We start from the raw sequence: 8,963 nt of genomic DNA on the forward strand, positions 1-8,963 counted from the left end.
CTCAGCTAAGGCCTCCGCCAAACCCCCAGGGACCCCTGAAGCTGGCACACCCTTTAGAATTGTCCCACATTGCGGTAGAGGGGCCAGGTAGTCACAGCTCCCCACCATCATTGGTTTCAGGGTGACCCAGGAGAGGAGCATGTGCAGGAGTGCCTGACACAGCAAGTCTCTTCAGCTGGGGCTGTTCCAAGAAGGCTAACCATGTCCAGCACTCCCTGCAGCTGGGGACTCAGTCTTCAAAGGGGTCAGGGAGCACAGCCCAGTGTCCACTACACAGACATGTGGACCTAGCCAGGCCATTTGAGAGCGGGGCCCACATGCTTGGCCATTATACTATGCTGCCTGATTTGCTCCATCAAAACTGTTCTCCAATCTCATTGATCAGCCTGCTATGTTTCCTGCATATCCAGTAATTAAGGAGCTCCAAGGAGGCAAGCCTAACTCTGATGAGCAAGGAGGGGAGCCATAGGGGCCTGATGCTTGAAAGCAACCCCACGCCCAGGAGACACAAGGAGGCCATGCACACCAGGCAGTCACGCCCCAGGGTGGTCAGCAGGCTTTGTACATCCATCACGCAGCCTGAGAGCCAAAGCAAAGCTTGCCTGGGTGATGGATGATGCTTGATCTGGCAGCTCAGGGACCCAAACTGGTGATCATCCAGAATGAAACCACATGTAATAGCTGACTGATGACAAAATGAACACCTCACCAGGAACAATGTGATGCCAAATATGTAAAGCTGTGTAAGCCTAGGCATAAAGAAGTCAGAAAAAATAAAAATGAGTTACATCCAGTGTAGGGATGACCTTGACATATGGTCAAGGGAAAGAAAAGTATGCTACAGAGTAATGTGTACTATGATTCCCTTGCAGTGAAAAATACTCAGGCAAGACACCTCCATCCTGTATACACCAGTAGGTATTTGTACGGACAAATGAAAAGTTATGGCAGGATATATTACTAGGCTATTAACATTAATTACCAGGGTGTGGAGGGGGGTGAATACATTTCTACTTGTCTTTATGTACCTTTGCATGATAATAATTCACTTGCTTAAGCAAGAATTACCGTCATAATATGGAAAAATCAAATCAAGAATATATTTTTTAAAATGACCTGCCTAGTGTCATGTGCATAGTGGAGCATATAGATAAATAGTATTTCATTTACCTCTCCTCCTGCCCCTCTTAGGAGGCAGCTCCCAATCGTTCATTTGGGGATGATCAAAAGAAATCTTTAACTCAAGGTGAAGAGTCTTCTGTGCCCTCCCCTTCACCATCAGAATATAACTTCATTTTTACATTATTCCACACACAATATATATCTGCCACCAAAATAAATCTGCCACTCAAGTCTATAAAAATTATGCAACACGTTCTGTAGTCGAACAGAAAAACTGTGCATTATTTGCTATTATTTGTGGCCATATTTCTATTATAGTGCTAACAAAAGAGCCAAATCCCGATTCTCTTGGCACATACCAAACCAGCTCCCAATTATCTTGGCACATATCCATGAAAAGCCCAAAGAAGCCAAAACCTGACTTTTCACCGCATCTGCTGACAAGAAATCAAAGAGTTGGTTTTAAGTTTCTTCCATCTTTCCCTGTCCCTGGCTACCCCCTAGAAGTGTTCTGGAGGGCAGGAGCCACCAAAGAGTGGGGAGATGAGGACACAAAGCATCCACATAGTGTATAAACTGGGTAGCTCCTATCCCTCTGGTTATGGAGATTAGCTCTTGCAAGCCCATCACACCTGGGCAAGTCCTACTCATTCCTCAAACTCAGACATGATTGCCTTGGATTAAAGGCCTGATTGACATGGTTTGGCTTCTAGACATTGATTCTACAATGCAATTTGACTTTTATGAGCTGCAAACACGTAGAAAGCATGAAGGAGACTTGGTCCTTCCTCGACGGTAATGCAATGTGTTCAATGTGATGACAGAGTTGTGTGCCAGGTTCATGGGAATAAAGAGGAAAAGGGGGTTGGAATGAGCCTTGCAGTGGGAATTTGAGGAAAAAAAGGGACACCTGAGCAGGCCTTGGAAGCTGAGTAGATCAGGAAGACCAGGACTGAGGTAAGGACTTCCAGGTAAAAAGAACTATGTATACAGGTGCACCATTCTTGAGACTAGATTTGATGCAATAAAACTTAAGTTAACCCTTGAGGACTGATGGGGATTGCTGGTCGACACAGCAATTGGTCATACAAAAGCACCTCACACACCTCCTGTGGCCTGATCTGTGTTGCCTTAAAAGGACACCTTTTAACTCAGAAACCTCACATTAATCTTTCTTCACACAAGCTTACTGACTGCTTATGTTTTCCTACCTTGTCCCTTGATCTACCTTGTGATATTGGATTTAGATTTTGACTTTTGTCTAGTTAGTCCTCTATGTGGCTGACTGCTAGTAACTACAGAAACCACCATAGCTACAGCTAATGTTACTCTCGGCCAGGGGCTGACAACCCTCACAGTCATCCTATGAGGGAGGTATCATTTTATCATCATCCCCACTTTTCAGATGAGAAAACTGAGAATCAGAGAGGTGAAATACTTCGCAAGCTCTTTTAACAGGTAAGTGTTCCAGGAATCATACATAGGTTGATCTGATTCTAGAACCCATATTCTTAATGATCATGCAGTAATGACCTTCCCTAAGCTACTATACTTGCTCTGTTCATGTCTGGGATCCAGAGCAGGAGCCAGCAAACCTTTCCTGTAAAATGCTAGATGGTAAATGTTTTCAGCTTTGTAGGCCACACAGTCTGTCACATCTACTCGACTCTGCCGTTGCAGCATGAAAGCAGCCATAGGCAAAGTACAAATGAACAGACATGGCTGTGTTCCAATAAAACTTTATAAAAAACAAGCTGACAAGCTGGATTTCACTGCTGAAATTGACAACTTCTAATCTCCAGTATTTTGTTCATTTTTTCATCTACTCAATGTTTATTGAGCACCTACCTTGTAGCTGGCACTGTCCTAGGCTCCAGGGATACAGGGAGAAGTATACGAAGTCCGCACCCTCAATGGGCTTAAATCCTAGCAAAGTCTTGGCTGTTTCTTTTTCCCATACCTGGTACCCTGGGTCCTAATTTTGGTGCTTTACACTCTTCTCTTAGACCAGGGATTCTCAACTTAGACTTCAGATCACCTGGGAAGCTTACAGAACTATGGACGCCTAGGTTCCACTCCCAGGGAGTCTAATTAAATTGGTCTGGGGTGGGACCCAAGTATTGATACTTTTACAAGCTCCCCCAGGTGGTTCTAATGTGCAGCCAGGGTTGAGACCCAATGCTTGGGGAACAGTTTGTTTTCTGTTTATTCCGCTTACTTAATGTGTGAAATATGGTAAGTTTTTTTAAGTCCTCAAAATTTGGGCTGTGAAATGTGGTTAATACCAATCTCATACGATTGTCAATGATGTTTAAATGAGACAATGTACTTGTCAAATGGTACAATGTTATATAAAGTACTGCTGTCATTGTCACATCATTATTAGATTTTAATGTTAGGAACTGCCTCAATGATTTCTGTCCTCAATTTTGACCTTGATTCTCAGGACAGTGTTTGAGATTTTTTAAACAAGCTCTATGGAGAGCTCACTAAATAGCCCAAATTCATGGGTGAGTGAACTGGTGGCCTTTCCTTTATTCCAATCGAGGGTCACATGGGGCTGCCATTTGCTTGGCATGGGGAGCACTGTTCTGTGCCCCACTTTTGTATAAAGGGTCTCCATCTCCAGGCTGAGATATCTGACCTCTGAGCACAGTTGTTAATCCTTGAATAAGTGGCTTATTTACTTTGACTTGTGGACAAATGTCTGAACCCATTTACTTTCATGAACTTAAAACTGGAGAGGGGGAATGGCATTAACATTTTACTGAGCAATCTGCTAGCTTCTTCCCACATATCATTCCATTTCATCTTCAGAACAATTCTGTGAAATGAGAATAGTAGTTGTTCTCATTTAACAGATAAAGAAGAGTCAGAGAGGTTAGCAAGCTTGTGACCTGGTGGTGCCAGAACTCAAACCTCTGCCTGCTTGATTCTAAAGCTCTTCCTTGGAACCATAGGACGTACTACAAGTAAGTCACCTCCTCTTTGGCCAGGATTGAAAGAGACACCAAACTGCCTAAAGTTTATTTTTTTCCAGGTCCCTTTTTTTTTTTTTTTTTTTTTTTGGAGGGGGAACCCAGAAAGAAACCCACGACACCTGTTAATAACCATAGTCTGATAAGCCTTGGCCAGCGCTAGCATAATGCGGCACAGGTTCCAAAAACAGGCACTTCCTCCCCCCACAGCATCTTGACTGTGCAGTTTTAGAACCTCATAATGAAACAAAAAACAAACCAAAAAATGTGGAGAGAGCTGGAGAAATAGATGCTGCCAGGAGTGAGGAATTCACTGACCCCCCGCTCTGGGCCATCTCAAGAGAAGTTGGCCACTGGTTGAGCCTCTTAAAAGCTTAAAAGTCATCCCAGGCCATGGTTAAAGAGGGAGCTTGAACAAAACAAAAACAAATGTGATCTTCAAAGTCTTAAATGTCAACTTGAAGGATAACTTAGAAGCTTTGGGATGGGCCAAGAGGACCTGCAGCTGCTCTCTAACATCAGATGCTCCTTTGTTCCTTTGGAGTAGTCACTCCCTTGGATAATGTGTCAGTCAGGGTTCAGGGGGCAGCCTCCCGCCTCGTACCCACTGGAGATGTTTGCGATGGCTAAAGCTTTCATTCTTTACAACCCATCAGATTCTCCCATTACTCTGACCTGGGCACCCTTGACAAGAAGTGGCTGCCTAGCCGCATTCTCCGACTTCAGGCTTGTCCTTCAAGACTCAATTGGTCCTTGACCCTCCTCCCCTGCCCCCACCTCCCTACCTTTCCCCTCCCCATCATACTTATACAACCTGCTCTTCTGTCCTTCTCCCTCCCTAGAGAGCACAAACACAAGAGGGATTTCTAGGCCAGACATCCAGGATGCCTGGTTTCTCCTCCCACCAATCAGGATAATGGACTAGGGATGCTCATGGAAAATCTTCACTGGTCACCTTTTCTAGAGGAAGGAAGTAAGGGTGTCCAGAGCCCTAGAAACTCCACCCACTGGCCTTCAATCATGGAAAATATGTAGCTAGATTTGGGGAGAGGTTCTTTCTGAGCAATACTTGCTCCTGACGGCTGAAAAACTGAAAAATAAAAATATAGCCCTACCTTTATTAAGGGTCTTACAACATTCTGAGCTCTGTTCTTAGTTCTTATGCATAAATGTTGTTTTCATAACCTGGGAAGGGAAATACTATCCTTATTTTACAGATGAGGAAGCTGAAGCTCAGGAGGAATAAGTCATGTAGCCCAGGTTACTAATTCGTATATAAGTCACAGTTCTCTCTCTCCAGGCAGCTGATCAGAAATCTGCACTCTTTCCATTGTGTCGGGCTGCCTCTGAAGTCCAGGGCTGAATGAAACAGGATCTTCGACACAGTGTCTCTGGCTGTTGAGATCTAGAAGGTCATCTGCTATCAAAGCCAAGGACATTCTTCAACTTGTTCTTTCTGCCAGCTGTGTTTGCCCTCTGGACCTTTAAGGATGTCTTGGAATGCATCCCATCTAATTAATCTAATCTCAAAGATGACCAAAGAGCTGGCCAGAAGATTGAACTGATAGAATGAGCCATGAGCAGGCTTCGATGTCAGCCTAGGCGTCCATGGCCTGGGAATTCATCCCGGCCATGGTGAAATGTCTCCTAGTATAAGCCCAGAAGGATCAGGACTCCACTGATCCCACAGGCAGCACTCCCAGAAACCCCACATGTAGAAAGAGTTGAAAGCCCATTTCTTGCCCCTCACCTCTCCCTCAGGAACCGTGTGCTAGAATAAGAGTATTTCTGGGAATCCTGCTCCAAGGGGTCCCTTCTCTCCCTGGGTATTTAGTCTTCTATGTTTAAATAATGGAAATGAATGAGAACATTTAAACTTGCTACCTCCATTGGCTCCTCTAAAATCAAGAAGAAAGCCTCATCTTTCATTATCTCTATGCCTTCTCTACTGCCTGTACTTACCCTTTATCTTCATTCTTTACACCTGGATCCAGGGCTATTTAGTAATGGGGAGTTTAACCTGTTTTGCATCAAAAACTTCGGAGACAGTTGGGAAAGAAGACTGGGGAGAGAACATGTTCTCACAGCAAGCAGTAGTATTTCAACTTCCCCACGCTCACCGAAAGCAAAATCATTCACAGGCCTTCCTACTGAACCTGCCTGCACAGCCTCCACCTTCTTGAGCTCCTGACTCTCTAAGTTCTAATGCCCAGGAGAATGTTCTCTCCTCTTTTTGTCCTGATGGGGGCACGAGTATTCCCTCAGCATCCAAGGCGCTGGAGGAAAAGCTCTGAAAACTCAGCTGGGAGTTAGGAGCCAGAGTTCGCAACTACCAGGGAGCAAGACAATAATAGCACAGTTGTTTGCATAAAGAAATGGGGGTTAGATGGAGTTCCCAGCACAGATGAAGAAATAGACCATTTATCCTCCAATGCCTAAGGCCATGGCCATCACCACAGTCATGTACGTGTAAATACACGCAGGCATGTGCATCTCATGGGGACCAGTGACCCCTGTTTACATGCACCCTTGTTTACATTGCTTATGGGATGATTTCCTCCTTCTTCATTACACTTCAGTTGACGACGTACTCCTGAAGTTAAATGAGTGTTTCTGACATTGCTGCCTGCTCCTTCTTTTATGGAGCTTCCCTGGGGGTCAATTTATATAATTTCTAAAATCCTTCCTGAATTTTAACTTCCTGTGAGTCTGTTTTTACATCCAGATTTCCTCCCTGTCCCTTCATTCTCTCATTTTTCTAGGACATAGGGAGAGTCCAGTAATCTTCCTCCCACCCAAACATTGTAGGTTGGCTCTATTGCAAAATACAAAACCAGAGACTGGCTAGAGCAAAGCTGAAAATTCAGGCTGTCTGTGGTCACTCGTTTGTGGAACCCAGCTACTGACAGGCAGTGCCTGGCACTGTGCTACTCAGGGCTGATGGATCCATACGGCCCCACTGCTGCTTTTTCCCCCTACTCTCGGTGGAGCACACTTTCCGCCCCAGGCCCTAGGGAAAATCCATCCCCCGCTTCAGTTGGCTTTGCAAAGAAACTCAGGAAACTGACACCAAACTCAGAAGGGGGAAAACACAAGACTTTGAACTTTTTAAAGATGGGAAGCTGCCTTCATTCCCACGTGGGTATCAAGGAAAACCTATGGGGACTCTTTTCTGGAGAGGTGTGATTTTCCTCTAACCCTCCGACAAACGTTCCAAATCTACTCCAAAACTGTGGAGAAATGGCCGAGGCAGAGAGAGAAGAGTTAAATCAAGCCCAGACCTCAGCAATCTGTGTTCAATTTTGATAAAAATCTCTCTCCCTCTCCCCCACCGCCCCCCTTCCTCCACCCCACAGCTCAGACACGTCTCTTTATGTTAGGAGCTTGCATCTTGTTTGGGGCACCACACGCGGCACTCCCAGAGAACCTGGCACGTACCTCACCGTGGCCATGTGGCAAAAACATCCATCCCACTCCCAAGCTACGGCTGGACACAGGGCCACAGCGTCCTAGCCATCACCACCACCTCCCCTCTTCCTTCTCATCCTCTTCACAAAATTACCTGCCGCCAGACCAAGTCCCTCCTTCCCTGGTTAAGTCAGAGTCCCGACGCCTGGTAAGGTCAGGGCATGAGGTTGGTTTGCGACCGCAGGTGCTGAGAACCCCAGAGTCCGGGGACCCCTTTCCTGAGATGCTCCTTCCCCCGCCCCGGGTCCCACTGCCACTGAGAACAAGAACCTCACGGCTGCCCTGCCCGCTAGCCAGAGGCCAGGCCTGCAAATGGGAGCTGGGGGCCTGTGAAGACTTCAGCCCAGCCAAGTGAAGGTTCAGTCCGAACCCGGAAAAGCCACCACCAAAATGTTGTCAGTTTTGCGGGGGTATCTTCTGTGTTTGTCCACTTGTGACAACCAGGAGTCAGGTTTCAAAGCCTCAAAAAAATTTTTAAAAAAGTTTTCCAAAGACATTTCCTATGTCCAGATGTGCCACTACAGACACACGCAATCACACCCATTACACAAACACACAACTCACACACCCAAACAAACACACACAGGCCCTGGGAGCCCACTCCGGGTCGGCGGCTCCTGCAAACACTTTGGAGAAACAAAACCGCCAGCCTGCGGAGCCGCTGCCTCCCCAAGCCCCGCGGGGCATGCTAAAGAAAGCAGAGGCGAGAGAAGTGTGGGAGCCCTGCGGAGAGGGCTCCCCGCGGCCCCAGCCCCAAGACGGGGAGCGCCAGGGCCCGTCGCACTTACTCCGAGGACCCCAGGGCGCCCGCGCTCCCGCAGCCCGAGGTCCGACGCCGCCGCCCGCGCTCCGCTCGCTCCCGTGTGCTCCGCGCTATCCCCGAGAAGCCGCGGCTGCCGCCCCTCCAGGCCCGGCCTCGCGCCCGTCCGCCCGCCCCGCTCTGACGTCAGGCGTCTTGGAGCGGGATATTTATGGCAAGGATACTCTGAAATTTCCCTAGGTAGAGTTCTGATTGCAGTTTCTTGGGATTTGTAATTTTCACACTTTCAGACCGAACGGAGGCGGGGGGAGGGCGCCGCCGGCAGGGCGAGGCGCACAATGAGGGTAGCTGTTCCCCACTTTGGCAGGGAGCCTTCTCAGGGCCCCCCCTGTTTTGGAAACATGGAAGGGTCAAGCGGGCAAAGTGGCCACCTGGGCAGTGGGTTTCTCCTCCGCTCCTCCTCTGGGCCACGGGCAAAAGGTCTGGTCTGAGGCCGGCTCGGAGGTGGAGGTCCCGGTGCCAGGGAATCCCCTGTCCCTCCCCAAAGTGTCCCTGCACTGGACAATGTGTCCCAGAGGGGTGCTGGGCAGGATGGGAGGGAAATCAGGCACAACAGAACAGCTAATTAGGAGCCC

At 47.5% G+C, this 8,963-nt stretch overlaps 1 protein-coding gene across 21 annotated transcripts in view; it reads right to left on the minus strand.

Moving 5' to 3' along the window:
- The window catches only part of DAAM2 (dishevelled associated activator of morphogenesis 2), a 114,167-nt gene extending 105,721 nt beyond the window's left edge, over nt 1-8,446 (minus strand). For 16 of the 21 annotated variants that reach the window (XR_013416414.1, XM_078000025.1, XM_078000024.1 and 13 more), the window contains exon 1: nt 8,357-8,446. The gene's annotated coding sequence lies outside the window, so the exon portion shown is untranslated. Of the gene's footprint in view, nt 1-2,970; nt 3,126-7,662; nt 8,249-8,356 lie in introns of those variants that run through there. The other 5 variants (XM_078000019.1, XM_078000011.1, XM_078000007.1 and 2 more) reach the window with 4 other exon arrangements.
- Between the last annotated feature and the right edge of the window lie 517 nt (nt 8,447-8,963).

Source organism: Macaca mulatta, chromosome 4, assembly GCF_049350105.2.
Source record: "Macaca mulatta isolate MMU2019108-1 chromosome 4, T2T-MMU8v2.0, whole genome shotgun sequence".
In the NCBI taxonomy this organism is placed as follows: Eukaryota; Metazoa; Chordata; class Mammalia; order Primates; family Cercopithecidae; genus Macaca; species Macaca mulatta.